The sequence below is a fragment of the Bombus bifarius genome, unplaced genomic scaffold, assembly GCF_011952205.1.
Source record: "Bombus bifarius isolate JDL3187 unplaced genomic scaffold, Bbif_JDL3187 scf7180000009243, whole genome shotgun sequence".
Taxonomy (NCBI): Eukaryota; Metazoa; Arthropoda; class Insecta; order Hymenoptera; family Apidae; genus Bombus; species Bombus bifarius.
The window spans coordinates 1,370,532-1,397,194 of NW_022884989.1; the positions used below are offsets into that span (position 1 = coordinate 1,370,532).

The 26,663-nt window shown below is 40.1% G+C and overlaps 1 protein-coding gene across 2 annotated transcripts in view; it reads right to left on the minus strand.

Moving 5' to 3' along the window:
• The window catches only part of LOC117214759 (epidermal growth factor receptor), a 170,655-nt gene that overhangs the window by 94,189 nt on the left and 49,803 nt on the right, over window positions 1-26,663 (minus strand). Inside the window, exon 1 of one of the 2 annotated variants that reach the window (XM_033461073.1) lies at window positions 6,811-7,150. The exons of the other annotated variant lie outside the window; for it this stretch is intronic. The gene's annotated coding sequence lies outside the window, so the exon portion shown is untranslated. Of the gene's footprint in view, window positions 1-6,810; window positions 7,151-26,663 lie in introns of those variants that run through there. 2 annotated transcript variants of the gene reach the window in all.

Below are 26,663 nucleotides of genomic sequence, written 5' to 3' on the forward strand. Positions count from 1 at the left end.
ATACGCGCGTCGAAAAGCCACGGTAAACAGAACTCGTTCTCTCGTGATACAGCTGTGAGCGTGACATTTCAAATTACCAAGTTCAACCAAATAGAGTTGGCAGGCTCCGGGTCTGTTTGACTCGATTCTCTTATTGCTCCAACACGAAACACGTTGTTCTTCAAACAGTATTACTCTACAAATTCCACGGCCTCCTACATTCCTTTGGAAGAATCCACAGAACGAATCTTATCAAGCAAACGTAAAGTAGAACTCCGCTAGCGATCATAAAAGTCGCGCTCAAGATGCAAGTTATACTTCTACTAAATATTATTGACACATACTATTTATGTATTTGATTCTAGTATTCGAAACATATAAACGTCACTAATTTTCGTGTACTCCATCCTTTTCGCGAATGAAATATGTCAAAATTGGTAGAAAGATATTCGAAGGGACACGAAGAGAACGCGAATAAATTCTAACAAGTGAATTTTCTAAAATATCAGTTTCTTACTTCGTACAGACCAAATAGCGTAAAATCAAAGTTTTCCAAATATGTACGCCCAATTTACGCCTACCACCGATACCAATGCCAAATAAAGAAATACGTTCTGCAGATTCTTCTCTCGTACTTTATAAATTTAAGCAAAACATCGGCATATCCTCCACGATGAATCCGTTACACACCACACAAGTTAACTATTTTCGTTCGTGTGTTACACAAACGTTCACGAACCAGTTTACACCCGTTCTCTATTCATCCTAATCTCCGTGGACAGCGGTTTCAACGCGAATCAAGCGGGACATAGAAAGGCGAGCAGCGTATGTACACGCATAGGTGAACACCGGAGGTAATTTAAAAATGAGAATTACGAGCATAGCGCCGCCCGTAACCCTCGGGCATGGAATGTCAACGGTAACTACCGTCGTACGTAGGAATAATATCGACTTCTTTACGGGTCGTTGTAACAGTACAAGGGCCCCGTGCAGTTCGTTCCCCGCCGTGAATCGTCGAGAGAATGTCGGGGCCCCGACCCGTCCTGCATATAACCTACGCACCGTGCCAGATGGAGAAAACAAATATGTAGTGTGATCGCTTAACTGTTGCTGTCTAAAGTGACTTTCGTCGGGGCACGACCGAGTCACGTGTTCAAATATTGTGTAAGGGGATTGTTCGGGGAACGGGGCCACGGACAATCTACGAGGGTGTCGGGGATGTATAATAATTCCAGCGAGGTGAGTCGAGCGATTTTTTGAATCGTTTTGACGATACGCGTTCGTTTTTTTAACTCTTATTTTATATCTATCGATACGATCGATATAATACAAATTCGTTGTACGAGTCTCTTGAAACTAAATCGATCAAGTAAATTTACAGGGTGTGGTCGGTAACTGGTGGTACAAGCGGAAAGGGGGTGATTCTACGCGAAGAAAGAAGTCGAAAATATAGAATAAAAATATTTTTTTTTAACTTTTCCATCGAGACAACGATCTACAGTGAGATCCGTTATAACGAGACGCGATAAAGTGGACGCGTACCGAGCGAAAATTCAAAGTCGATTTTCTCGAAAACAAAGCCTCGAACGAAAAATTTTTATTCTATATTTTCGACTTCTTTTTTCGCGTAGAATCACCCCCTTTCTGCTTGTACCACCAGTTACCAACCACCCTGTATATTTGGTACATTTGTTAATTTTATTACTACTATGTTAGGGTACACGATCAGTGTTTGATTTCTCGAAAGATAAATTACTTACTTTTGTAAATTACAACAATAATTTATACGATATCGGTGTCGTTAGTCGAATATTTTAAGTATTCGGAAATGAATATCTTTTATTTTACGATCACATGTATCCATCTAAAGTTCACCACTTTAAACGAGATAAAATTTGAATCAACTTCATAGGCAAATCCTTCGATCAAGTAGTCCTATTACAAAGTCATATTTCTAAGAAATAACGACACAGAAACGATTCAACAATAATTTACCCGATTAACCATGCTACGTAAACTTCGACGAGAATGTTCACGTAGATCTTCCACTCTAGCTAATGTTTATTCATCGAGATATTTCCTTGCTTGATATTGTTTTAACGCCGCAGTCTGAACGTTTTGTTTACAGCTTATTAAGCCTGATAATGGCGATTACGATCCACGTGGTAGTAAAAAAGTGCATACAAAGCAGGGATACACACTCCGTCGCGATTACTTCGGTGCGAACGATACGTGAGACTCATGAAAACATAACCTTAGCTCATTCATGGCTTTCGCTGTATTCGTAGTCGAAACAGTCGAATGTCATTCATCGTGGTCACTCGATTCGAATTATGATTTTTGATCGATTGTAAACCACGCGAAGAGAAACGTTCGTAAATAGAAAATTCCACTTCGATTTAACCGATGCCGTTTTAAGTTGTAACATGTAATTCTAATTTCTAATAATTTGTAATTTTAATTCTATTGTTTTCTACGTAAAAGGTCCAACTTTGACCCTTGGACCGGTGTCACGACAAAAGTAATTACGCAGAGGTGCGCGACCGCATAACAATAATATCTCCGATCGAGCGATTCAACGCGAGGAATACGCCAGCCTTTGAATAATAATTTGCATGACTGCATCAGCCTTGCATTATTACCCTATCGAGTTACGTATCCTCGCATAACGCAACCGACTTGAATCGTGCGGAATAGGGATTCATGGCCGGGCATTAAAATTGCAAATTACATTACGAGGGTGTTGACAGACTGTTGCCGCTTTTTCGTGTCCCTTTCTGCTCGTCTCGTTTCTTACTTTTTTCGCGATAGTTTGTAGAAAACGTGTTCGTGTCGAATTGGCGATCGCCTTTAAATTATGTAACGTTTGCACATAGTCAAATACATTCTCCGATAAATAGCCGTAGCCAACGAATTCAGGAAAACGAGCAAATCGTTTTAATGCTACTAATTATCCTGTTTGAAATCAAATTTACAATTCTGTTTAAATATCGTTGCTACATTATGGTAAGTAAATTCAATTGGAAAGCTATCCAGGAATTGGAACGTCGAGCTTCAAATGTAAATTCAATTTGCTGCATCGTAAATAGAAAATGCTGGAAGCATTGAGAATTAACCTTTCGATTTTTCACAATGTTATCGCATTAGTAGGATATTTCAAATCTGCGTACAAAAATTTAATAACCTTTGAAGTAATCTTTCAAAATTGAAGCCATTGTCCGTTTGAAAAAAAGAATTGCTTCTTAAAGAAATCTGCGCATACGTATCGAACGGCTAGGGCAACTTAATTTTTAATCATTAGAGGCTATTTTAAACATCAGAAGAAAGGAAACATTGCGTCAATAAATTGACTAAATTTCAAAATCCTTCAATTACCAGAAGCAGAGTGATCGATCTTTCTAAAAATCTCAAGGTAAGAATTGTTTGGAATAATAATCTCTTTTCCAAACGACGAGATCAACGATCTTATGAGACGCGTTTTAAGACCTCTTTCTCGAGAAACTTAGCGTTGCTAAACGAGATTCATGCAACGTAGCCGTCATTTTTCCTCCAATTCGAAGAAGCAAGGTCTTACACGCGTAACCTGTTCACAATTTCGCACGTAGCCGGTCGGTTTCGAGCCAGAGACTTTTAGCGAGCGTCGACTAATCATCGAGCGCCGTAGTTGCGGACTTTGACAGTTGCCAGCATTGTTAGTCCGTACAGGACGATAATTACCGGGCTCGTAACAATCGCTATAGAACCAGACATTATCGTTGCAAGCAGGAATTCTTGCTCCTCCGCTTTTCTTTCGTCTCGACGTTCTTGGCACGAACGACTCTTTCAGTTCCTCTCCTTTTTTTCCCCTATTCCTTTTGTTAGGTTTGACCGTTTTGAGCTGCCAGTTCGCGCGGTGATTCTCACCTTGGCTCATAAGTAGTTTGTTCGTGGAAAAGCAGCGAGACCAACGATCACGGAGATCGTTCCGTACGGAGCAGGAATACTGAATATTTTGCAAATACCAGGGGCAATCTGGCTAGTCGATTTATGGCCGGCGAATAATTCAAGAGTCGCTCTGACATTTCGTGATTGACTGAGTTTCAGGTGATCGTTTGGCGAAACCTTTGAGACCGTAAAGCGGATATTCATGAGCTTCTTGCGAGCAATCGATGGGAAGATACGCTTGTTTTGCCGGCTTTTTGCCGGCGATGTGCTTTCTAAGAGGCGAAAATCGCTTTCTTTGCAACGATATTGCAGTTAAACTTTATCTGTTATTTAAAAATACTTTGTAACAGGATTTTTTCTAAAACGTGTGCTTTTTAAAAGGCGAAAATCGCTTCCTCCGCGGCGATATCGTAGTGAAACTTCGTTTTCCTTTATCATTTAAAAATTTAATCGGTCTATCTAGAAGTTGTGGAATACTTCAAATATCGATAATAAATAAAATTCAAAACTACAAGCAAAAGAAGATTCCGAAAAACTGCGGAACGATCGATTTACGCTAAACTATCGAAAATGGGAAACACGTTCGAAATAATTCGATAAGGATACGCGTGGACGAGAAGATGTGCAAATTAAATTATAACAAAAGTAAATCAAGAAATTTGATAACCCCCAAGCGTGTTGATTAATATCGGCAAAGTGCTAGGTAGAGGTGTGCCTCGAAGCACAATTATCAAAACAATCTGGTTCTCGTGGTTCATCTTCCGCCAGATATTTTAGACAACGCCATATGACCATATGCCAACAAATTAGCCATACGAAGAAAAGATAGGACGCAGCACAAAATAAGCGAGCCAATCGGTTATTACTGGCCGTGTTAACCACTAGCGATAGATAGTTGTATATACTTTCAAGCATCTGTTGGCGATAAAACAGTACTTGATAGGCATCCATTCATTACTATCTGTTACAAGTGATAGTTGATTCCTTATAGTAAAAAGAAGAAGAAAGCATAATGAATCGATTACCTAGTCGATTACTACAACACATAATTCGATAAGATATGTCCTATAAATTGTAATATTTGAATCCTTCGATTGACTCGGTTCAAAAAATGTTAGAGAAATTCTTATCTCGTTGATAGTAGTATTCGAGTAAAATACGAGATAATCGAATCGATAATTTCTAGAAAGAAGTAACTTTCTGCTTACAATATCGTCATATTTTTTATAAGAATTATTACAAAATATCGATAAACTATCATGTATATTATCAGATTATCACGATAAATTATCTTATGATTCGAATATTTTTTACATTATTCTCTCTTGTTGTTTATAGATTTTCATTATTAACATTAACTCTGCCATGATCCTTTCTTCGTGTCTCAATCTGGCTCTTACTTCAACAAGCAAAAAGAGTTTCAACGTTTCGGAAAAAACTTTAACATACAATCGGAATGTTATGCCAAGTCCTACGGTATTCTCTCGACATCTCGTTCGCCTTAAACATCAAGTAGCAAGCACCTCTATCTCGATGCAAACGTCGTAGCAAACAATAGAATACTAAGTTAAAGCCAGGGCAGCGTAGTAGTAAGCGTATGTAGCAAACACGAGAGCGATCTCAGTGCGAAATTCACGACTGTACATATCACTGCCTTTGAAACCCCTATGAAATCGAATTGATCCGATTGCGGAACAAGATGCAGCCTCCAAACACATACATACTTCCGTCTTACGACGCTGAAGAACACTGGAACCGTGGAATTCGACTCTGCGAGTGCGGATAGTCGTTCGTGTAACGATCGATCGTGATCGTAAATCAGACGCGAGACAACGTTACGGTTTGCCAGCATTCCAGATCCGTTAGGGGTGTGCGATTGGCAGAAGTGTCGCGTGAAACGAGGTCGATCCGCAGGATTCGATAAATTATCGCCGTCCGAGGAGAACACTGCGCGAAACTGTGCGGATAATTTACGGATTATTGTGAGAGCTGTGAATCAAGGGAGCCCAATGGACCGGTCAATGGATTTCGTAAAACATTCAATCTTCCCAAATATGTATAAAAGTACATGTGCGTCATCCTGGTAGTTTTAAAGGATCAACTTTTTTTTTTTAAGTTTTGGATACGTGGAATATTGCGTCAAGGAAAGTCTGTTTATCGAAAGTCATGTTTCTGACGAGGTTACAGGAATGAGGAAAATTCTCGAGGAAAAAGTGGTGAAAATACAATGATTTTTAAAATTGTTGAAAAATGTTAATATATGTCTGAACATTTTTGATGAAGTTTCGTCAAGATGGGACAATTTCGGAGAGAGTTATTTTTCGCGAGTTAAATCCTATCACATTTTAATTTTGCATCATTTCTGTCATAGTCATAAATGTGACTTTCGAATCTCAGAATAGAAGTATTTTTATACCTGGTACTGATATTCAATTTAAAAACGTCCTATCATATCATAGTATATAGTAATAGTACTACTATTTACCACAGTGCCATTTTTATTTTCCTTATCAATTATCGTCTTTTATCGGTTTGCTAGCGAACATACTCGTGTTTAACTTGTTGATATTCTCGATAATCAATAGTCTCTAAACGCGACTACCAAACTGCGCATATACTTGTATTTTTTTCGGAATAATACGAAAAATGACAAACCTCGCAACGACGCAATTTTTTTTCTATACAGATTGTTGGAAAAAAATTTATAAGATTCGTAATTCTAGACATCGATACGACAACGAAAGATCATGTACAAACATGTCGTTTAAGGCTTATTTTTCAAGTTATAAATTTTTTTCTATTACATCCTGTTGTTTCTCTTTACGATGTAAAAATATACTTCTCTGGAATAATTTCCTACATAACAACAAACAAGTGAAGATAATAGAAAGGAAGATGTACACTCACCGGTATCTGTTGCGTCGTTCATCTTCGTTCTCTTCAAAATTTCCTCGTTGGTGTTTGGTAGATTCATGCAATTCAATTCGCGGCCGTACGAAAAAGGACAGGCTGGGTTTCCTTTCTTCTGATCGTGACAGTGTCCTCGAGGATAAATTGCGCGTTGGTCGCGTATGGATAGACAATAGGGCCAGAGGCGTGGAACGTGTGTCGCGAGTAAAACGCCTGAAAATTGCTCCCTCAGGGTGACATTAGACTCGGGCTGCCACGAATGCGCGAGACAGGGCACGTCGTTTAACGTGTAATTTGTTTAGCCGATCGAGGACAACCAGACCTCGGAGCAACGGTTCTGGAATTACGTCGTCTGCTTATAAGAAACTTATAATCTCAATTTTATATTTATTTACATTTACTCTATTATAAAATAATTTATACGCTTTAAAGAAATTGACACGTAGGATAGGTGTCTTTAACTTTCGCCCAAATGCCAAATTTACGTTTCTCTGAAAAATTCTTCGCTTTATAGAGATGGAAATAATTTTCGACAAAAACGAGTAAAGCTGCAAAATACTTGTAAACGTTGAGATTCGTAACAGTATCTTTTAATAGTATCGAATCTCACTGTCACGATCAGAATCATCTGGCCGACCTGAAACAATCTTCAAGTATAGTACGTTCTAAAACAAATCGCTTCTCACGAACCGTATCCTTAAAACGAAATCAGAGGGTCAATTACGCGCGAGCCATAAAAGCGTACCTTATCGAGTTCGTTTACACCGAAAAAGGAAATCGCGTTAGCAACAATACCCTGCAATCACCTGATTCCGCCCGTGAGATTGCACCGTTAAAAGATTAATTCTGAAAATTGCCACTTTTCGACCGATCTTGTACATTCCCGATCACCGTTATCGAAACGAAACTCGCGTCCGTGAACCAGATAAGGGGTTGCTTTCGAACAAATACCAACTTGCTCGCGAATCATAAACGAACACAAACATAAGAATTCTGCGGTCTCGAGTGTATCGAAGAAGATCCTCAAAGTATCGAGAATATTTGGAAGCGCGGAATCGTTGCGATTGGCCCGAGATCAATGATTAAAATGAAAATCCCAAGGGGTACATGCTCGTTCAGCCCCCTTTGGTCCTTTCGAACGCGGTTTCGAACGCGAGGCCGCGGCATCTGCCGGTTCTTCAGGATAATTATTTACGGCAGATAGGATCTCGACTGGGGTTCCGCGGCGGGAAACAAAAGAATCCAACGTAGGGAAGGATAGAGGCGAAGAGAGGTTGGGGAAGGAGAGAATTCCGAGGACAGGGTACGCGTTGCGCCGCGTTTCACGTTTCCCCGTGGACGACAGCCGACCACGGACTCTTTGGATTTTGCTTCGGCCAGAGGGTTCTGGCTAAGGATCCTGAGAACCTAGTCGTTCGGCAGACGCACTTTTTTCCCTCGATACGGTTTACAGATATGAGACAATAGCCTCGAATTCTCTCTATGACGGCGCAGCTCGAACCAGACGGCGACTTTTATGGCTCGCGCCGATCGTTATTCTTCGGTCTCTGATAATACGTTATACGCCAGGATATTATGCTTGAAATATATGTACTTGGGATCAGGTTGACGCGAATATTTGCACAACGAACGCCAACAGAACGTCCGTTCGCGCAATATTACTATACCACGATCTAATGAAATATTAGCCTGGGAATTAAGCGTACCATCGTTTCAGTGGGAGGAATGCCGCGCATGCGATCGCAATTAATGAAGAATTATTCCTCGAGAAGGCACGTAGACGCGTGCTTTTATACCAGTACCGGTATAAAAGCCGGTCCATGCACCGGGCACGGGTTGTAAAACCGTCCGAGCGTCCGGGGTATAAGCTCGCGGATAAATACTCCGTAGCAGCCAGACGCTGTAAACAATGTTGCTACAAACGAGCTTGATAATTGAGGCGGCTCTTCCTTGCATACCCAGTCTACACGTGTACCGTTCAACCGCATCGTAATTCCTCGACTAACCTATGAGGCGTTCCCAACGCTCTCGGTGCCCTCTTCATATTAGCCAGCCTCTTCGTAAAACGCATTTACGCGAATCATGCCAGTCACCGGTGATTTAGGCATGTCGTCAAACAGTACATGATATATTTGCAGTTTCGGATTGCTCTCGTGAAATTTAGATATTCGTTGTTGTTGAAAGGCTAGTTCCATATGAAGATACACGTCGCATGTATGACGGGTATTTTTATATACTGGATTATAAACAAGTCGCCTATAATCTACGACTTTGATTTAACTTGTCCCTCTCCGCTACTATTATTACGTAATAAATTACTATGCAAGAGAGACCTAGTCACGTACATCTCTGTATAGAACTAGCCTAAGCTTCGTTTTTGTCATTGGGTCATCGCGGTTATACGGTTTGGTCGATTCTCAGACCTTGTAACCTTGTATTTTTTTTATTTTAAGCAGATGAACGTTGTCGCTTATCTTCTCGATATCTTCGTAGCTGTAAAATAGTCTTGTTTACAAGATATAAGAGAAAGAGATAGAAAGAAGCGAGAAACAAAGAGAAGCTTAAAAACTAAGAAAGCTGTCTATATCTTGCGACAATTACCTCAAGGTAGAACGACGTATAAAGCTATCGGTAACAAGATCGGGTTCGTTTCTTGAAATCGAGTTGGTCGAACCATCGCGACGCCTCTAGGCGTGATAAGCGATGCACTTTTATCGGCGAAGGAACGCTAGCCTATCGCGGAAAGAGTGTCGACATGCAAAGTGAGAGTGCTCTTATTCCGGAATATCCAGTATTTCCAGTATAGCGGTTGGCGCCGCTCCATCGATTATAAATTCCAAACGTGGCGGCGCGATTATATAAACCCCTCGATCGCTTAATTACCCTAATGTCCTGCAGCTTAACGGGTAACGAAAGGTTTCCAGTTGCGACAACGCAAAGCAAAAAGTTGTACCGTTTCGACGCGATACGGCCACTACCAATTGTGCTTTGGAAATCGTACGTTGATTCTTAATAAAAAATCTTTTAATGAGATTCGAGGAATAATTTATCGAGGAAAAGTAAATCAACGTTATTTGCAATAGGATAGACAGTAATTAGGATTTTAATGATCCAAATGCTAGGAGCGGTATTTGTTTTAAAGTCGTCAACTCTTTACGACACACGCAACTTACTACTTAGTGTTAGTAACGAGTTGGTATAATGGTTACGATAAAGATGCCTAATGAATACCTAATATGATACAGGGAAATGTGTTAGATAAGACCGAGGAAGAATCTTATAATATAGAGAAATTGCTTGTCTTGTTTGGATTTCATTTGAAATTTATATGCATTGGTAGAAAATCCGCTAAGCAATATTCGTTGAATCAAACCAATCTGTTGTATGTATATGTCCGTGTGTTTATTTTTATAAATGCAAGCGATCAATATCGATTCTATCATAGAACTTTTTTATCGTAGAAAATGATCGAGAAAACAAACTGCTAAGCATCTACGGAATTAAAAGAGTGTTGTTAATCGCTTAGGAAATTTTCTGATGATTAACTCATTCTCTTTCCGAATATCTAAAAAATTCTTCCACTTTTGCTCTATACAAAATTTCTTAATTAACATTCCTAAGAAGATTCGTCACAACGTGACTGATCGATCGACAAAAGTTCATCGAGAAATCGGACAATTTAACAAATTTTTGAAGATTTCTCTCGAAAGTGACACAAGTATATACAAACGGAAATCGGTTTGATCACGTAAAACTGTCCACTAGGCGCGAGTTACGTTGTAGAGTCGCGGAGGCGTCGACAGCAGAACGTTTCAAAGCCGGGAGCACGGTCGAAAAGTCGAATCCGTGTCCAGGACAAAGGAGTGCGGCGGCTAACGCGCGGAGAGGGAGAGGTCCTGGGGCTCTCAGCGTGTGGCGTTGTATCCTTTGGTTGTAAAACAACTTGTAAAACGTGCGGCCGAGATGCGTTCTGTCAGCTCCGGTTCCAAGGCGAGGCTATCTACGTGGCGAATCTATAGAGGACCCGATGAAAACAAAACAAATCTCGCTACTAATCCCAATTATGACGTAATACTTTGCGCAAATTGCGTGACAACGAGAATCTGCATGAATTATCGTCGAAAGGTCGTCGAACAAAGATTTTACGTTGTTCCAAGACAAAGTGTACGTAATTTAAAAAAAATCTTCAAAAAATTACTGACGACGCTTTACATTAGCCTCGTCGAATTTTTTAAAAGCTTAAGAAGGTAACGAATGTTTGAAAGTCTTGTAAATTATAACTCTAAACACGTGGAACAATTTTCTACGATTAAGAGTAGACGAGAAGAAGAAGAGGAAGAATCATCTGCTAGGATGAACTTCCTATGGTATTAGCAATCATCCTCGAACGTATCGATCAATCTTCGCACTTGTAGATAACCATCCTTCGAGCGAAATCACGAACGTGCTATTAAAATTATACAAACTCATTTTTCAAGCAATCCTTCCGTTGCCAGAGGCAATCTTTCGCTTTGAGCGGTGTTCGGTTAAATGTGAACGGTTTTTGCAACGCGCTACAAAATTGCCGGGAGAAAAATAAATTAAGTGCAGACGCATGTCGCGCCCGACGGTGGACAGTTTTCCATTTACATAAATGCTGGCCGCGGCTTATTTTAACGCGAACGAGCTTTATAACCGAGCATGCAAATTGATTTACAGAGTCGTAGTTTCGAGGAAACGTTGATTTTAACCGGAGTTAACCGTGCAACTGTCGACTGGCCGCGCTTGTAGAATCAGTCGTTACGTTGATTTAGATAGCATTGTACGGTTCACCTTTAAAGTCTACCGATCGTGAATTCTACTTGTCCGCGGTAAGCGCAACTTGGAACGATCAAGCAGTTTGCAAAGGAGATTGAAAAATTCGATTGAATAGATGATAGAATTTTGGTACGTATTTTATCCTTGTTTGGAAAAATTCTGTATTTCGTTTACTCGTCTGAAGAAACGATTTTGATTACTTTTTTAATAAATAGAGAATCGTAATTAGCGGTACAACGAGGAAAAGTATGATTCTACAGGATATAATACGATATAAAAGAAGGATATTTAATAAATTACAATAAGTACTAAGTAAGTCGTAATAATAAGTTACAAGATACTTTCTACCTCTCTGATAAAAATAAAAATAAAAAAAGACCAAAAATACAGAAGCCTCGTTCCCCGAAAACAAAACGCTCGACAAATTATCATCACTCCGGATCTTCAGCCACCTCTCTAGAAATCCGGAATACCTGCGCAAGGAAAGAAGAAACGCCGTCAACTATAACTCCACGAAGGAGAAGAAAAACGACACCCCTTCCGCTTCTCTGCTATTCCTGGCCGATAGGGTCAAGATAATTCGTTAAAATGAAATCGCGTCAATCTGAGCCTGACACGTGTATCCCTCTGTTAATCTACCCTCCCGATCTAAGTCCCCATTGCACAGGCAAACGAACTACTCCGTTGCCTCGTGGACTCGTTCTGGGCATTATACCCGCAGCGAGGTACATTCGAACGAACCGTTCCACGAAACGCGCGACGACCACCGGGCCGTTTTGTTTTTAAGCGGTGAGGTTTTCGGGCCCGCTAACGAACAACCGATGCTTATCTGCCTGAAGCTTGGTGCATTACCGTCCTTCCTTGAGGTCAGTCCCTGGGTTCGGTCGAGCTGGACGCGTGAACTTACCTGAAACAAAAAGAAACGGTCGAATTTAGTCGACGAATGATCGCGAATATCTGTGGCCTAATTTAATCGCTTGTTAGCAAGCTCGTTTCGAGCAGCTCGCCCTCTCGAATACGACAGATAATCCAACGGAGCTGCTATTGCGTATTTCAGGGTGAAGAAGAGGTTTCACTGACGCGTGAAATGCCGATCGAACGAGGTGCTGGTAGGGGATGAAAATGGAATGCAGTCGGATTATATGAATTGTTTTATTCGATGAGATTCTTTGAACTTTTCTTTTGTTTTTGATACTAGGAATTGTCCACGTTAATAATGACGGGGTTAATACGAAAAATATTGTTCGAATATCAGAGAAGTAGATGATAAAACTCATCGATGGTGAAATAATTTGGACAATAATTTATTTCTTTATTGTCGGAACTGTCTTCGTTTCTAGCCTTACATACCAAATATACGTATCTTCAATATTGATAGAAAATAAATATCTACAAATGTATTACATACGACGTTTAATTTTTCGTACTATACTGTGAAAAGGTTAATTTTTAAATAATAATGTTACACAAGACTCTATAATAATGTAACTTTGTAAAGAAACACAAAGACAAATTAATTAGAGACGTTTGAACAGGATTCAAAGAGTCGTAATAGTACAATAGGTCTGGTAAATGACTCGGAGAAACGTGAGTACACTGAACAACACATCTTTAGCAGGTTACGGACGACATAAAGTTCAAAGATGTCGTTCTATCCGCAGAATCTCCTGGCATCAAGGTTTCTATTCTCAGGCTTTCTAGGTATCACAGGTGTTAGCACTTAATTATATTTGTTCGATCGCAGTGTCATTGAAAGCTACATACGCATAGCATCTACGTTAAAATTCTACCTCGTTAGAAGCACGTCAGAATGTATTAAGTGTACGATTGACCTCAGATTGTTCTCTATCGATCAATGGCCCATTCTCTCAGGTGTCTACAGATATTAACATATATATTAACCATTCATTTATCTGCCCACAAACTTTGGTTACATTAAATTTCGTCCCACCCATCGAGACGAACGTAATCATCCCCTCGGATTAGCGAAATAATTTATTGCACTTTCTCTGTACCCTGCCACCTACACTGTTTCTCTCTCGATCGAGGAAATCGTAGAACCGTGTAAGTACGCAAATCGCATTCCTTCCGGTACTTATCGTGTACAATCGTGACGTGCTCGCAGGAAAATATTTGAAGAACACAGAGAAAAGACACGACTTTTTAATTGTCATACGAAAGCTACACGAGAAAAGCAAGTTAAAGAAGAATATCGCCTGGAAGAAAATTCGAAGAAATAAGCTTTTGCTGAAAAATATTCATTTCGTTTGCTTTAAAAAATATTCTACATTATTGTATATATAAGTATTATATATCAGATGTGCTTTTAGCTTTTCCACAGTACTTCATAAATTTATCATCCACTTAATAAAAGTTCTCTACTTTTGGGACAAATAGATTGTTTCTTTTTTTAACAATGTCATATCAAACTACATTTTCCACTGCTAAATAAAATCAAAATAAAAAAATGAACAAGATCGTACCTAACATATTTTCCGTGCAAATGCGTGTCCATTACGAATGAGAAAATAGACAAAAACTCGTATTCTCTTCTTCGTTTGATCCGTTTATTTCATTCGATCGTACCAATGAATGATCGCTGTATGATATTCATACGCTTAATGATTTAATATTATCGATAAAAATAATATCGGGACGGGTAAATAATTGCCTTAAGGTTGATATTTCGTGTACTGGCCATAAAATTTAAGACGGCACACGGTGATAAATCTTTGCTGTTAAGTATACGGAGTGCAGCCTGTCCGACAGCTTCTCTCGGTTGCAATATTTTATTCAAATTTTAAGTTATTACTGGCAAGAAAGCCATACGCGCGTTATATTTCCCGGTGCTCTCCACCGGATCATCGTCGTCTCGTTTTCGTGCGTTCGATATTGAAAAATACACCATGCTGCGTGCTGTGAACAGCGTCGACGAAATCCGGAGACAGGCATCGATACTGCAAATATCAAATTTATAAAAATAACGAAGGAAAAAATTCACGAAAACACGAACCTTTCCAACAACCCAACGAAGTTAAATCTCTGCAGAAAGCTAAGAACCGAAAAATCTTTAATGGCTGATTTACAACGTGGAACGAAAATCCTTCTTAACGTCGGAGGGATTATACGTGGTTGAAAAAAATTCAAGGATCCTCGAGTGAACGAGTTCGAGTAGAGGACAACGCTCGATTCGCAGCCAGACTCATCCTTGGGCCGAAGGATCGTATTTCTAAGAGTTTAAAGCGAGTTTAGAAGCGCTTGTAGAATGCTATAGTCTGGACGTTAACGGTAACCAGCGATCGGTAAGGACCTCCCGGCATGGTAGTAGGATTTTATCGAGCGACCATGAGCAAAAGATTCCGAGCCGACTCATTTCGGTAAGTGCGTCCTTCCACGGCCTTGCAATCTACTTCTGCTAATGGAACCTGAATCTTGACTACGCACTTTGCCATACCATCCTCTTCAGAACGTTCGTGATGCTACGCGTGCCGGTCTCGCCACAAAGTAGAAATCATTGGCTCAATTGCGAAATCAAACTGATATCGTCTAATTGTAAGAGAGAATAAAAGATGGAATTCAATATTGGATTTTAGGAAGATTTTCTTGGTCTATGCTCGTTACTATAGCGTAATATTCGCGATTTACGTTCAACTGTTTGTCCAGTCTCTTATCTCTGTGATAACTACCTTCTACGAGAATTTTTCTCCTTTCGAAAAACAGATACAAGAAAAGATATAAAGAAAAATTGTATCTCTCGTGTACACGATGACATTATTGTAAACATTAACATGGCGCGCTTGCGTTCAGTGTGTCACATTTTGCTCTCTTTGCGGCCAAATTACGTCGTTCTCTCGCGCAATAACGCGGAAGAACGTTCGCGAATTACAGCGCTAAAGGCAGTCAATGTCCCGATTAATTAACGCTCGAGGATTATTTTTGGAATCGAGCTAGGATATTGCAAAGCGTCGTTGGTATAAATGAGTTTACGAGCGCATCGGTGTTCCGCTGATTCTGTGAACGGTACCGCGATAACGAGTGAAAGGAAGTGGATATTTTCAGCATACCGGGGCCGTTGGAACATTTAGAAATTCGAGATCGGTCAAGAAAAAAAATGTTTAGCAAGATATTACACTGCGAATATTACCTGGAACGTTAATACCGCGATATAAAGATACCTGCTATAATAGAGATGAGAAATTTTCAGAAAGTTTATTGCCCGTGCAGTAGAACGTTTCGTAACGCTTCCATTGCCAACGTAGCAACGTATATATATATCCATATGTACTTAATTTTAAGAAAATATCCCTATATACGATGTACGACTAAACGTTCTACGATCTGGTGAATGCTTCAACCAGCGAATCGACTCGATTCGACCTTCGTAATTCGTTCGAACTAATTGAAAGTGCGTGGTAACAGGACCGATAGCCAAATGTTATAGGAATCGAATGGAATGGAATCGAGCTGGAGGTATTTGATTTTAATTAAGAGATTATTTCAACCAGTGTACTCGGAGGTGGAAAAATTGATCGCATCATCGAACTGTAAATGTTTCTTAACGAACTGCCGAAAGGCTATCTATCCAAGACCAGCAGACCAGTAGAAATACAGCTTTTGTCGAAGCTTCCCTATCGAAAACGCGCAGAGAACAACCATTAATCGTCCGAACACTCACTACCTATCTACTGTCGTTCTCGTAAAAAACATCGCTCTTCTTTCCCTTTCTCTCTCGCTGTTCGCTCGCCCTTCTCCTTTGTCCTCCGCATCTCCTTCGTTCTCCCCAGCAAAGTGCATCGAGGCTCGAGATCGAGACGCGGAGTTATAATTGCCTACTCGGCGAGTCCAACATTCCACGTGCGTTAAAGTTATCGCGGTTGAATCGCCGCGTACGCCATAATGCTCCTTCTTCTTCTTCTTCTTCTTCTTCTTCTTCTTCGTCTTCTTCTTCTTCTTCTTCTTCTTCTCCTACCTCCCCCACCTCCTATGGATCTTCCTCTTCGTCTGTTCTACCCTGCAGCCGTTTCGCGATGGTCCTCTTTTTAAGACGACGTTGCCTGAATCTCTGGCACCGACGAAAAGAAGCTGGCGATATCAGGGAAGATCTGGTCGAACGATCTATCGCGCGTTATTCCCGGAGGAACTCGATATATCCGAAACACCCCGGTATTATCCCTCGCGCTGCGTCCTCCACAGGTTGTGATGTAAGGCGTGTAGCATCGATAAGAAAGGCGCCTACTTAATTTCAGAATTATCGCACGGTCTCTCGGTGCATCGTTCTTCACGCGGACATAATTCGAGGCTCGGACGTTGCTTTGTAACAGCCAAATTCTTCTTAATTCGCGGGTACCGAGAGATAACGCGTTTTAATATTACCTTTTAAAATGTAATGCTTGGGAATATCGAACGATATCTCTTAAGTTCATTATCAGCCTTTTCGTGGCTACGATTATTCAAATGAAATTGCGTTTCTTTGGTCAAACCTTGTTAGGACTACGTTCCTACGAATTTTACTTTAAAGCATTGTCTCTCAACGATTAGAATCGGAGCTACTCTGAAAATTTCTCGCAACGTTTAAAAAAATTAATATAACGAAACCGAAGAAAGAATTATCGAAAGATGAATTTTATTTCTAGCACTGATGCTTTCATATTTTGACGTTATTCTTTCGTGTGAACTATTGAGATAGCGGCAACAGAAAAATGCAATTACTGTATGTAAATTAGATCGGAAATAAAAGAAGAGTGACTTATTTTAAAGAAACACCGTAATAAATAAAATTCAGGTATAAGTATGTTTGTTTCTCTGGACAAGCGTATCGATTTGAGCACCCACGACGATGGACGAGGATCGTCGAAAGGCCAACCGGGCTCGCCTCTAATTAGAATAATTAACGAAGCTGCTGGTCGTGGATGATCGTTCCGCGTCCATTACCCTCGGTCGTAGCCCGTTCTATCGTCGGTATTTTCATAAGCGAGCACTCGACCTTGCTGGAATCCGACCATGGTCGCCGAAAAATCGCTTTAAAAGGATTCTTCGGCCGGTTCAGCTGTGGCGGATAAATAAACAGCGCGAAAAAAGGCGAAAAGGAAGGTCGGAAAGGGAATCGGTGTCGAGCAGCGAGCAGTGCCGCATTCTGGCATCGTGTCGCATGCAAATATCCTCCGAGAACTGTTCGTTCCAGGTGGCACGCACACCGATTGCCTTTCCTTTCCGCCTTCATTCTCCTGTCCTTCTCGATACGATGTTCCAAAAGGGTTGTAGGTTAAAATATAAACAGATGTGCTGTGTCTCCTCGACGATAGAAATTAGCGCGCGTGTCCATCGATCTTATCTTCTCAGACGAATTAATCGTTTATCGAATATTTTATGAACATTTTATCGAAGTTATATGATTGACGGTATCCCAGCGATGCGCTCAACCTGATGTTTCGTTCTGTGAAGTTAATCTTGTAGGATAATGACTATTAATGGAATCATGATTTGCTGCAATAACGTAATGTGCAATAATGTAATGTGATTATAATTTTAAGTATCTTTTGGTCAGATTTTTATATATAATCGACAATATCACTAATAGAGTGATTTTCGTTAAGTGGTATATCATAAGAATGATATGGAATTATAATAAGTTTGTGGTGTCTTGTTAAAATTGTATAACAAACAATTTTGTTATTACGGCAATATGGTGAATCTTAATATTTACATGTATATGATTTGGATGTAAAGCTTCGGAAAAATTGATATTAACAGAATCACGATATTAATATAACGTTATTCCAGCTTTGTCGAAACAAAAGACAAAAGCTGTAAATTTTTCTCGCAATTACGTGCCATGCACCGAGACCTATTACTTTGCGCTGCACAGCTGACACGATAAAACGAAAATTTAAATTTCGTTCGCTGTATGCATAAGCAGAGTTCAGCTAAACGATCGCCTGGATCATCGACGTAAAAATCCTCTTTATTACGCGGCATTCCCTTCCCGACAAATATCAAATCCAAATCGATCGCGTGTAAATTATCTTACGTTGCTTTCCCATTTTCCTCGAAAACATTCCTCGGGAAGAATTCATTCCATCATTAAACTATCATCGATACTTTCACGCGTTTCCTCCATAACGATCGATTTTGTAAAACATAATGAGAGCCATTAAACTAAACAACAGCTATAAAATTCAGTTTATAGCTCTCGCATAGATAACAAGAAACAAGAGCGTGACGTTTTGAAAAGTCATAAGTGCGATCGTTATAAAGAAAGTATCAATCGTAAAGGTATAAATGGACAAAATCGAAAGCGCATGTCGTTCGAACGTGTTGAGGTAACTGCTTCGACAAAAACTCTACACCTTTTCTTTTGCATGTCCGTGACCTGGAGACCGCTGTCACGAAGAGAATAGAATTTAGTGAAAAACTTCAAAATAAGGAGAGGTCCATTGTGTTCTTGAATATAGATCTCTTTTTATGAATATCGTTTGTTTTGGGTTACAAGGTTTAGAAACAAGAGAGCTAGAAGTAGATTTCTATTGTTGTTTCTTGTAGCCTTCGGCTAGAGCTACACACCATGGTTAACATTTTGGTAATGTCCTTTGCTATAAATATTTGAACGTGTTTCCTACCATATTTCCTATTTTATCGTACAATAACACTGAGAGAGTAAGAATCCGGATCAGCATACACTATACTTGTACTTATATACCTATACTTATTTCGATATATTTTTCTATTACAAATGCGTCCACTCGTTGCTCTATCAGTCAATCTCAACAGAACGCATCCGTGATACCAGTTTCGATTACTATACCGAGTCTCGGGTATAACGACCACAATGTTAAGAAACATAACGCACTAACGTCGGGCGACTGAAAAATTGGTTATAAATAAAATGCTGCGTCGACGCAACACGTTGGCCCTTAATAGTGAGATAATAATTCCTCGTGGCGAGCATCGGCTAGGTACGATATCGCGTGACTCAGCCATTGTTGTTCTGAAAAGTAAGTGCGGATTACTGATCGTCCTGACCTGCCATCACCGGCCACTGCTGACCTTCGAGTATCGACCCATAGATCGTATGCCGTACGAGAGAAAAATGCATCTCTCAAAAGCAATTCGCCCCGTGATTAGCGCTTTTGTCGATATCCTTTAAACCTTGCAATCGATCCGCCAGTTAGATAATAAAGCATCGTCGGATCGATGACTCGGTCGAATTCGTTAATTAAAATTCCTGCCCAACACCATTAAAAATCTTTGCCTCGAGGTATACGGTGTAAGATAAGTATTATCCTGTTTGGTTACGCGAAGTGTTCTATCTAGCGTTATTTCGTCTTTCAAAATACGAGACGTTCAGAAGCCAGATCGATTAGCTTGGTGAATTGAAACGTCGGAAAAAGTAACGCGATATATCAAAAATATCTGTTTAAACGCGTCTTAGAACAACAAATTCTTATTTGTGTAATTTTATTGACTCGATAAATTGAATTTTATTATTACGAACATTATTTAATCGATATTTGAAATGCACGGTGTACAAAAAATATTGCGAATCTTTAACGACGTCCTCTTTATATTTGTCAAACAACACTGTTCGGGCTATCGATATCTCGTTGGTATCACATTGGTGTCTGGAAATAGATCGTGCACAAATTAAAGTCTCGCAGTGCAATTTTCCCGGCACAATCATCTTAACCTTATCAAATGGTAATACGACCACGCGAAAGATTAAGCACGCGTTTATGTATCCCCATAAGAGATCGTAGCGAGCGCAGCGGTAGTGGAGCAACAGCAGCTCGCGAGCTTCTCTTTCGACTGCAACAACAATGGTCGTGGATCACCCGGTATAGCAGCTGCGGCTCGCGAACGTCTCCAACAGCCTTGGGGCCGCGGTTATGATGTTCTTGTTATTAATTTGTTTTGCGCGCTACCCGCAACACGTCGTGCGGAAACCAGTTTCTCAAGACGTATAGGATTACCAAGCGGCACGACCTGAAGAACCCACCGACAGCTTTCGGACGAATAATGCTACCACGACGAAAGCTCGTCGCTCTTAAAACTATCTCGGAAAGTTTGCGCGCTTATCCATCTCGATCTCGAAACCAGTTTCGAATTTTCGACCGCGGGATTTTCGTATATCCTTTGGGAATACTCCCCGATCCAGTCGAATAAAAATAAAAGACTGGTCGCTTATGAATTATAGAAATATTAGCATTCCTTGCGTAACGGCTAGACGTGGAGATTGCCAGAGAAAAAAGGCGATATAGCGTGGCTAATAATTTTATAAAGTGCTTGTCAGACACGTAAAAATATTTCCAAAGCTTTTATAGCCACAGTTTTGCTCTGTGGTTTGCACGTTAAAACGCTTGACAAAAAAATCCATTATAAGATTGTGGATTTCTATGGGTTTACGTGAAATTCGGAGGTGCACAAGTGCGCAGAGTGCGCGTATTGTGCGAGATAAGTTCTTTCTTAGAATGGAACAATGAAAAAAAGAAAAAATGAATAAGAAAGGAGAAGAGAGATGGCGTTAATTCGACGAACGAATTTCTCATAATGACGGCGAAATCGTCGAGGGAACCTCCTTGATATGACCAGAACCAATCGTTGAATAGAAATTTCCAAGCAAAAAGAAATAGTTCGGACGAATAGCGTATTTTAACACGGACGATTTCTGAGTAAAGATTTTTTTAACGACGTTTTCTACGTGGCGTGTGACGAGTACAGATGCGTCGTTTCGACGCGGTTCTTATTTAAAACGGAATATAGAGCGTGTTGAGAGAAGGACGGAGAGAGAAACGAGTTCGAAAGAAATAGCTGTCAGCTTTGTCAGTCGGCCACTACCGTTATCTCTTTGGTTTACCTGTTCGTACCTAGCTGTATACACAATGTGCCGCCATAGAAGAACAGAGAAAGGACAGAGAGAGAGAGAAAGGAAATTATTTAGACTTAAGGTAATACGGGGGACAACGGGAGATGTTAGAAAGTCTGTCACGGATCGAGGTTGAAGTTTTGACGCGGCAAGCGTGTGCTTTGATTCCTTTCGAAAGAGGAAGAAGAAACGTTGTTGGTTGTTATGTAAAACGTAGCGTAACTGCCGTTTAATAGAATGCACGTCGAATCCGATTATATGCCATGCTTTTTGTAATGGAACACACACTATACGAGGAATGTTGCCTGAAGAAAAGATTTTGTAACGAGGAAGAACATGCCTTTGTAGGCTTCATTCAGTTTTTATCATTCTAAACAAAAACTAATTGTAAGGGTCGTTTTAGTACTATTTTAAAATTTTACGGCGTACTTAAAAGCAAAAATGTTATACGACTGACACGTATGAAGATTACGACAAGCTCAATTTTGTTTTCTCATTTTCCTCCTATTTACACATATCCAGAGTGCAATACCGTATAATATTATTCCGCTTATTAAATAATAATATTATAATATATAATATTAATCCGCTAAATATTTATTCCGCTTGGAATATTTTATATACGTTTGAATAATTTAAATTTAGTCTTTAAAATTCCCGCGAATGCATAAAACTCTGCTGTCTAGTAATTACCAAGTTCCTTAAAAACACCGTGTGCCTTGATTACTTTCGCATTAACGCGAACTTCGATTGAATTTTGATCGATGAAACAGTCGCTTTACGACTTAGTAACGCGAGAGTTGGAAAGAAACGAGTACCGAAAACGGTACCAGTACGTTTCGAGTCGTGTTAGCGGGTAAACGATGAAAGTTTCGTGACAAGAAGCTGCTTCTGGCCGAGTGCCAGTACTTGCGTCAAGAAACGCGCTCACCTGGAGGTCACTGATCGGCCGAATCGCGTCTCGATCTTCTAGTCGGCCACGGGGGATCAGGGAGGCTAAAGGAGAGCTCTCTACGAGGCGATTATAAGGAACAGGGAGCGCCACCCTGATCGCAAAAACCCTAAATGGTTTAAAGACTACAAATTCAGGCCGTGATACACGAGGAAGGGTCGGTCTTGAGCCATTATTTATGAATTTGGTGCGCCGAAAAAGGCTGCCCGGAGCAGATCTGTGGCCCGGGAACAGGCAACACAGTCGAGATACGAGAAGCCGAGAGAGGCGCTCTACGGATTTCAAATCGATCCGCAAACCGGATAAAATATTTTATGGAGAACGTGCTTTAATGGCCCTTACGACGAAGCAGGCCCTCCGCGACCACATTGATTTGTGGTTACGGAGGACGACAGACCTTATCGATTGGCCCCGTGTCCCTCGTCAGCCGATCCGTTTCCAGAGAGATTGCGATATCGCGAGAGCCACTCTGCAACATTGAGAAACTTGGAAATTTCGGGATTTCAGTCGCTCCGAGCGAATCGTGGTATCGGACGAGAGTATACAAAGACCTTGGTTTTACCCTGCCAACGATCAGATGTCCGACGAAGCGTATTTATTACGCGATGTTCGCTTATTACGACGAAGCATGCGACGAGTCGAATAACTTTTCATTTTTTGTACCGATTTATCATCGATGTCGAAGTTGTTTGAAAATTAAAATGCAAAAGCTACCAAGTTACATATTTATCGTTTACATCGAACAATTAGGTAATTGTTTTACTAAGATCAAGGTTACTCTCGATCCGTTTACTTCCCTGGCGAAACGCGTTAAATATTTACAGTAACAGCTTCGAAGAAATTGGAGATTTAACCGGAAGCCAGTCTCTGGTCATTTTGATATCACTTTGTCCATGACGATAATAGTTTACGAGACACTGGCAAGGCGGATGATATTACGCCACCGTAACGCCACAGGCTCTTGATTTAATTTAAGGTGCACCGTAACGTTCCACCGCCTTTTTACGTGGGCGTTGAGCGCGTGCTGTCCGTTTACTACGATCAGCAGAGTGTTACCGACGCGTTCGGTAAACCTAGTGACGGTTTCGAGAGGCCTTCCGATTCGATCATGCTCATTATGAGCACGATATCAATTTTTCACGTTCGAAAGAGTTAGCCGACGATTTAATCTGAAATTAATCAGAAGCCAACACGCGGTGAACTCGGTTCGCGTCCAAATAGAATGACACTCAATTTCGAAGTGACGGGCCTGCGGGATGTCCGTTTTATCCTCTGTCAATTATCTCACGCGTGTTTAAACAGCAGAGAAAGCTTATGTTAATTCGGCCGATCGGTGATCCGTATTGTGGAATTAATTTATCGAATCCTTTGTGAAAGGAACTGCTGGATTTTTTGTTCGTCGTTTGTGAAATGGAATGTCGGACTGCTAAGTTCTAGGTATCTCGAATGTTATTAAATTTTTAGTCCACGAGTTTGTCACGTGAATCGTACAACGTTGAGTAACTTGTATATTTTGGTTGCGACCATGTATAATTATAATTAGACGAAGAATCCTATGTAATTAATCCTTTAAAATAAATTCATGAATACGGACATTCCATCTGTATCAAGCAATTAGAAAATACTTCTGCTATCGTCGTAATAAATATAATTATATAATTAACCTAGTAGAAAATTTGTAGCTAAAAATTTTGGTAAATACGTACGCGTATCGATAGAACGTATAACAATGGTTAGCTCCAACTAATAAACTTTGAATCGCCTGTAACTCATTCGTTACCAGAACATTTAAAAATCAATATTTTTTACAAATTCCATTTTTTGAAAAATCTCTTTAAAATTCACCGGTCACTGTCATCCATCTAAACAAAAATTCATTTTTCTAGATGACCTTTTCTTATAAAAGTTCGAAAAATAACTGTCACCTTTTGCTTCCTGCTAAAAGATTATAACAAAAGTCCATGTAAATCTCCACTGCATTCATCGCGTGCTTGGTTGCAAGGAATAACGCGCAGTTTCAACCGAGGGCATTAACGCTGTAGCCCTCTTCATAAATACGCGTATGGGGGGCGTTTTCCTCTTTACGACGACGAAACGACATCGACCACGAAGAAACCATGGCTCAGAGAGTCTATCCATCGAGGGCTCGCCACACGTATAACATACATGGATCGTCGCGTGTACCGTTTGGCGGGAAACAAGTCTCACGCCGATCTACGACGACGTACCGGTTCGCTGGAGCCTCGTGTATCGGCTACCGGTCCATATTAATTGCTTTCATAATTCAGATCAAGCATACGTAATACTACGGCCGTGTTGCCGTCGCCACTTGCCGCGTGGCCGAGCTCCGAACATCGTACGAGGGCCGATCCATAACGATCGTTCCACCCTTCGCCTCATACGGATCGCACGCGAGTAGCTTTCAATTAATAAATAACGCTACATCGGTTATTAATTCCAACATTTCGGAAGCGAATGCCTCGAACCAACCATCTGCAATTAGCCGGGAACGCTTACCACGATAAATTAATATTTGGATAGTCGAGGGAAGATTATCGACGACCGGCGAGCAGTTTTCGAAGGCAAGCAGATTTAAAGGGATTCGCGTAACATACGTATTCTCGTTCGATGGTAGACGACGCATGTTTATGGGTTTAGTGGAAATTTAAATGCGCGAGCATACAGGGAACGAAGGTAATATGCAAAAATATACGGAAATTTCACGAGAGAAACATGCCAAGGTAATTTTTGCTAATCCTCTAATTTCTTAGCTAATTAATGGCTAGAAGATATCTATGATAATACGTATAAACGGTTTTGAAATATCGAAGAGGGTGTTACGAAAATAAATATTTAATCTGCAAAGAAAATAAATAAAGTAATAGTATGATATATTAAATTTCTTTGATTTTAATGTAAATAATTTAAAATAAATTTTAGTATTAAAAAACGACACGACAGCAAAAATATCGATATATGTCATCTTTCGGACATTTCCATCGAAGAATCATAAATAATCGGTATTTTGCCGTACCATCGAGCCACTCTGTCGATCCAGAAACGAAACCAGATGATATCTGGATCGGAATGAATTTCGCATCTAGCTCGTTAGTCCAGACGTCCGTCGAGAACGCCGGACCCGGCGAGGTCGATGGACTTTCGATGATTCTTCAGTGGTCTTTAATGGAGATTTATTATTCATCGAAGATCGAGGACGTTTCGGTAAAACGTTGATGATGTGTATTGTTCCAGACTATCGAGTTATGTGGAAGAAATTCCATAGCTAGCGATTAAACGAGAGTTTCGATAAAATTTCCTCGCTACAGCTAAATTAGGAATCCCCTAACAGTACGAATTTAAAGAATATTTATTATAGCGTATGATTATAATTTTACCGTAGATAAAATATTGCGAGATTTCACTGTCTATCGAAGATTAGTTGTTTTTAATCAAAAGGATCGTGTCTTTCTTTCTCATGAAATCATAGAAATCTGAATTTAAACGATTTAAATATTATATAAACAATTTATTTTTCCATAGATTTCCATAAAAAATCTTATCTCCGTATTTTTAGTAAATTTTTAGTTAATATGAAGGGATTTGAACTTAAAATTATATCTCCAGATCATCGCCATCGTCTTGCATCTGAATTTTCCAGAGGATAGATCTGACGGGAGAACAAGACACGTTTCAAAATCTGCGAGGTTACCTCGCAGTTATCTTTAGGACATGCCCGAGGTGTCTGCCAAATATTAACACAGCCGGTGCAGCTGTCCTACGTTGGATCACGTCGATATTTTCTTCTTTTTTCTTGACTGACCAATGCGATTTTCGACGGATTGAAAGTGGCCCAGTGCTGCTCAAGTAGATAAATCTGATCGCGATAGCGTGGTTTACTTAGAGTTTCCCTAAGGAATGAACCCGAAAATTTGACGAGTTGAAGGACTGATAACACGTGGCCGAACGAAGTGGGAGATTAGATAAATTTTGAAGTATTTTTAACTCTCGTGAATCGATAGGTAAACATGAAATTACTGAAATTTCGGGCTCACTCGTACCTGTTATCGTTTTTTATTTGTCGTTGCTTTCGATGTGCAAATACGAGTTCTAGACAGAAATATGTTAGGTAATTTAAGAAAATATAGCCTACTCGAGACTTTGTGGCGGTGTAAAATTGATAAATGATTTCATGACCAGTACTTTCCTTTTTATTTCAACGTATTTGATATTTGTGAAATTTAC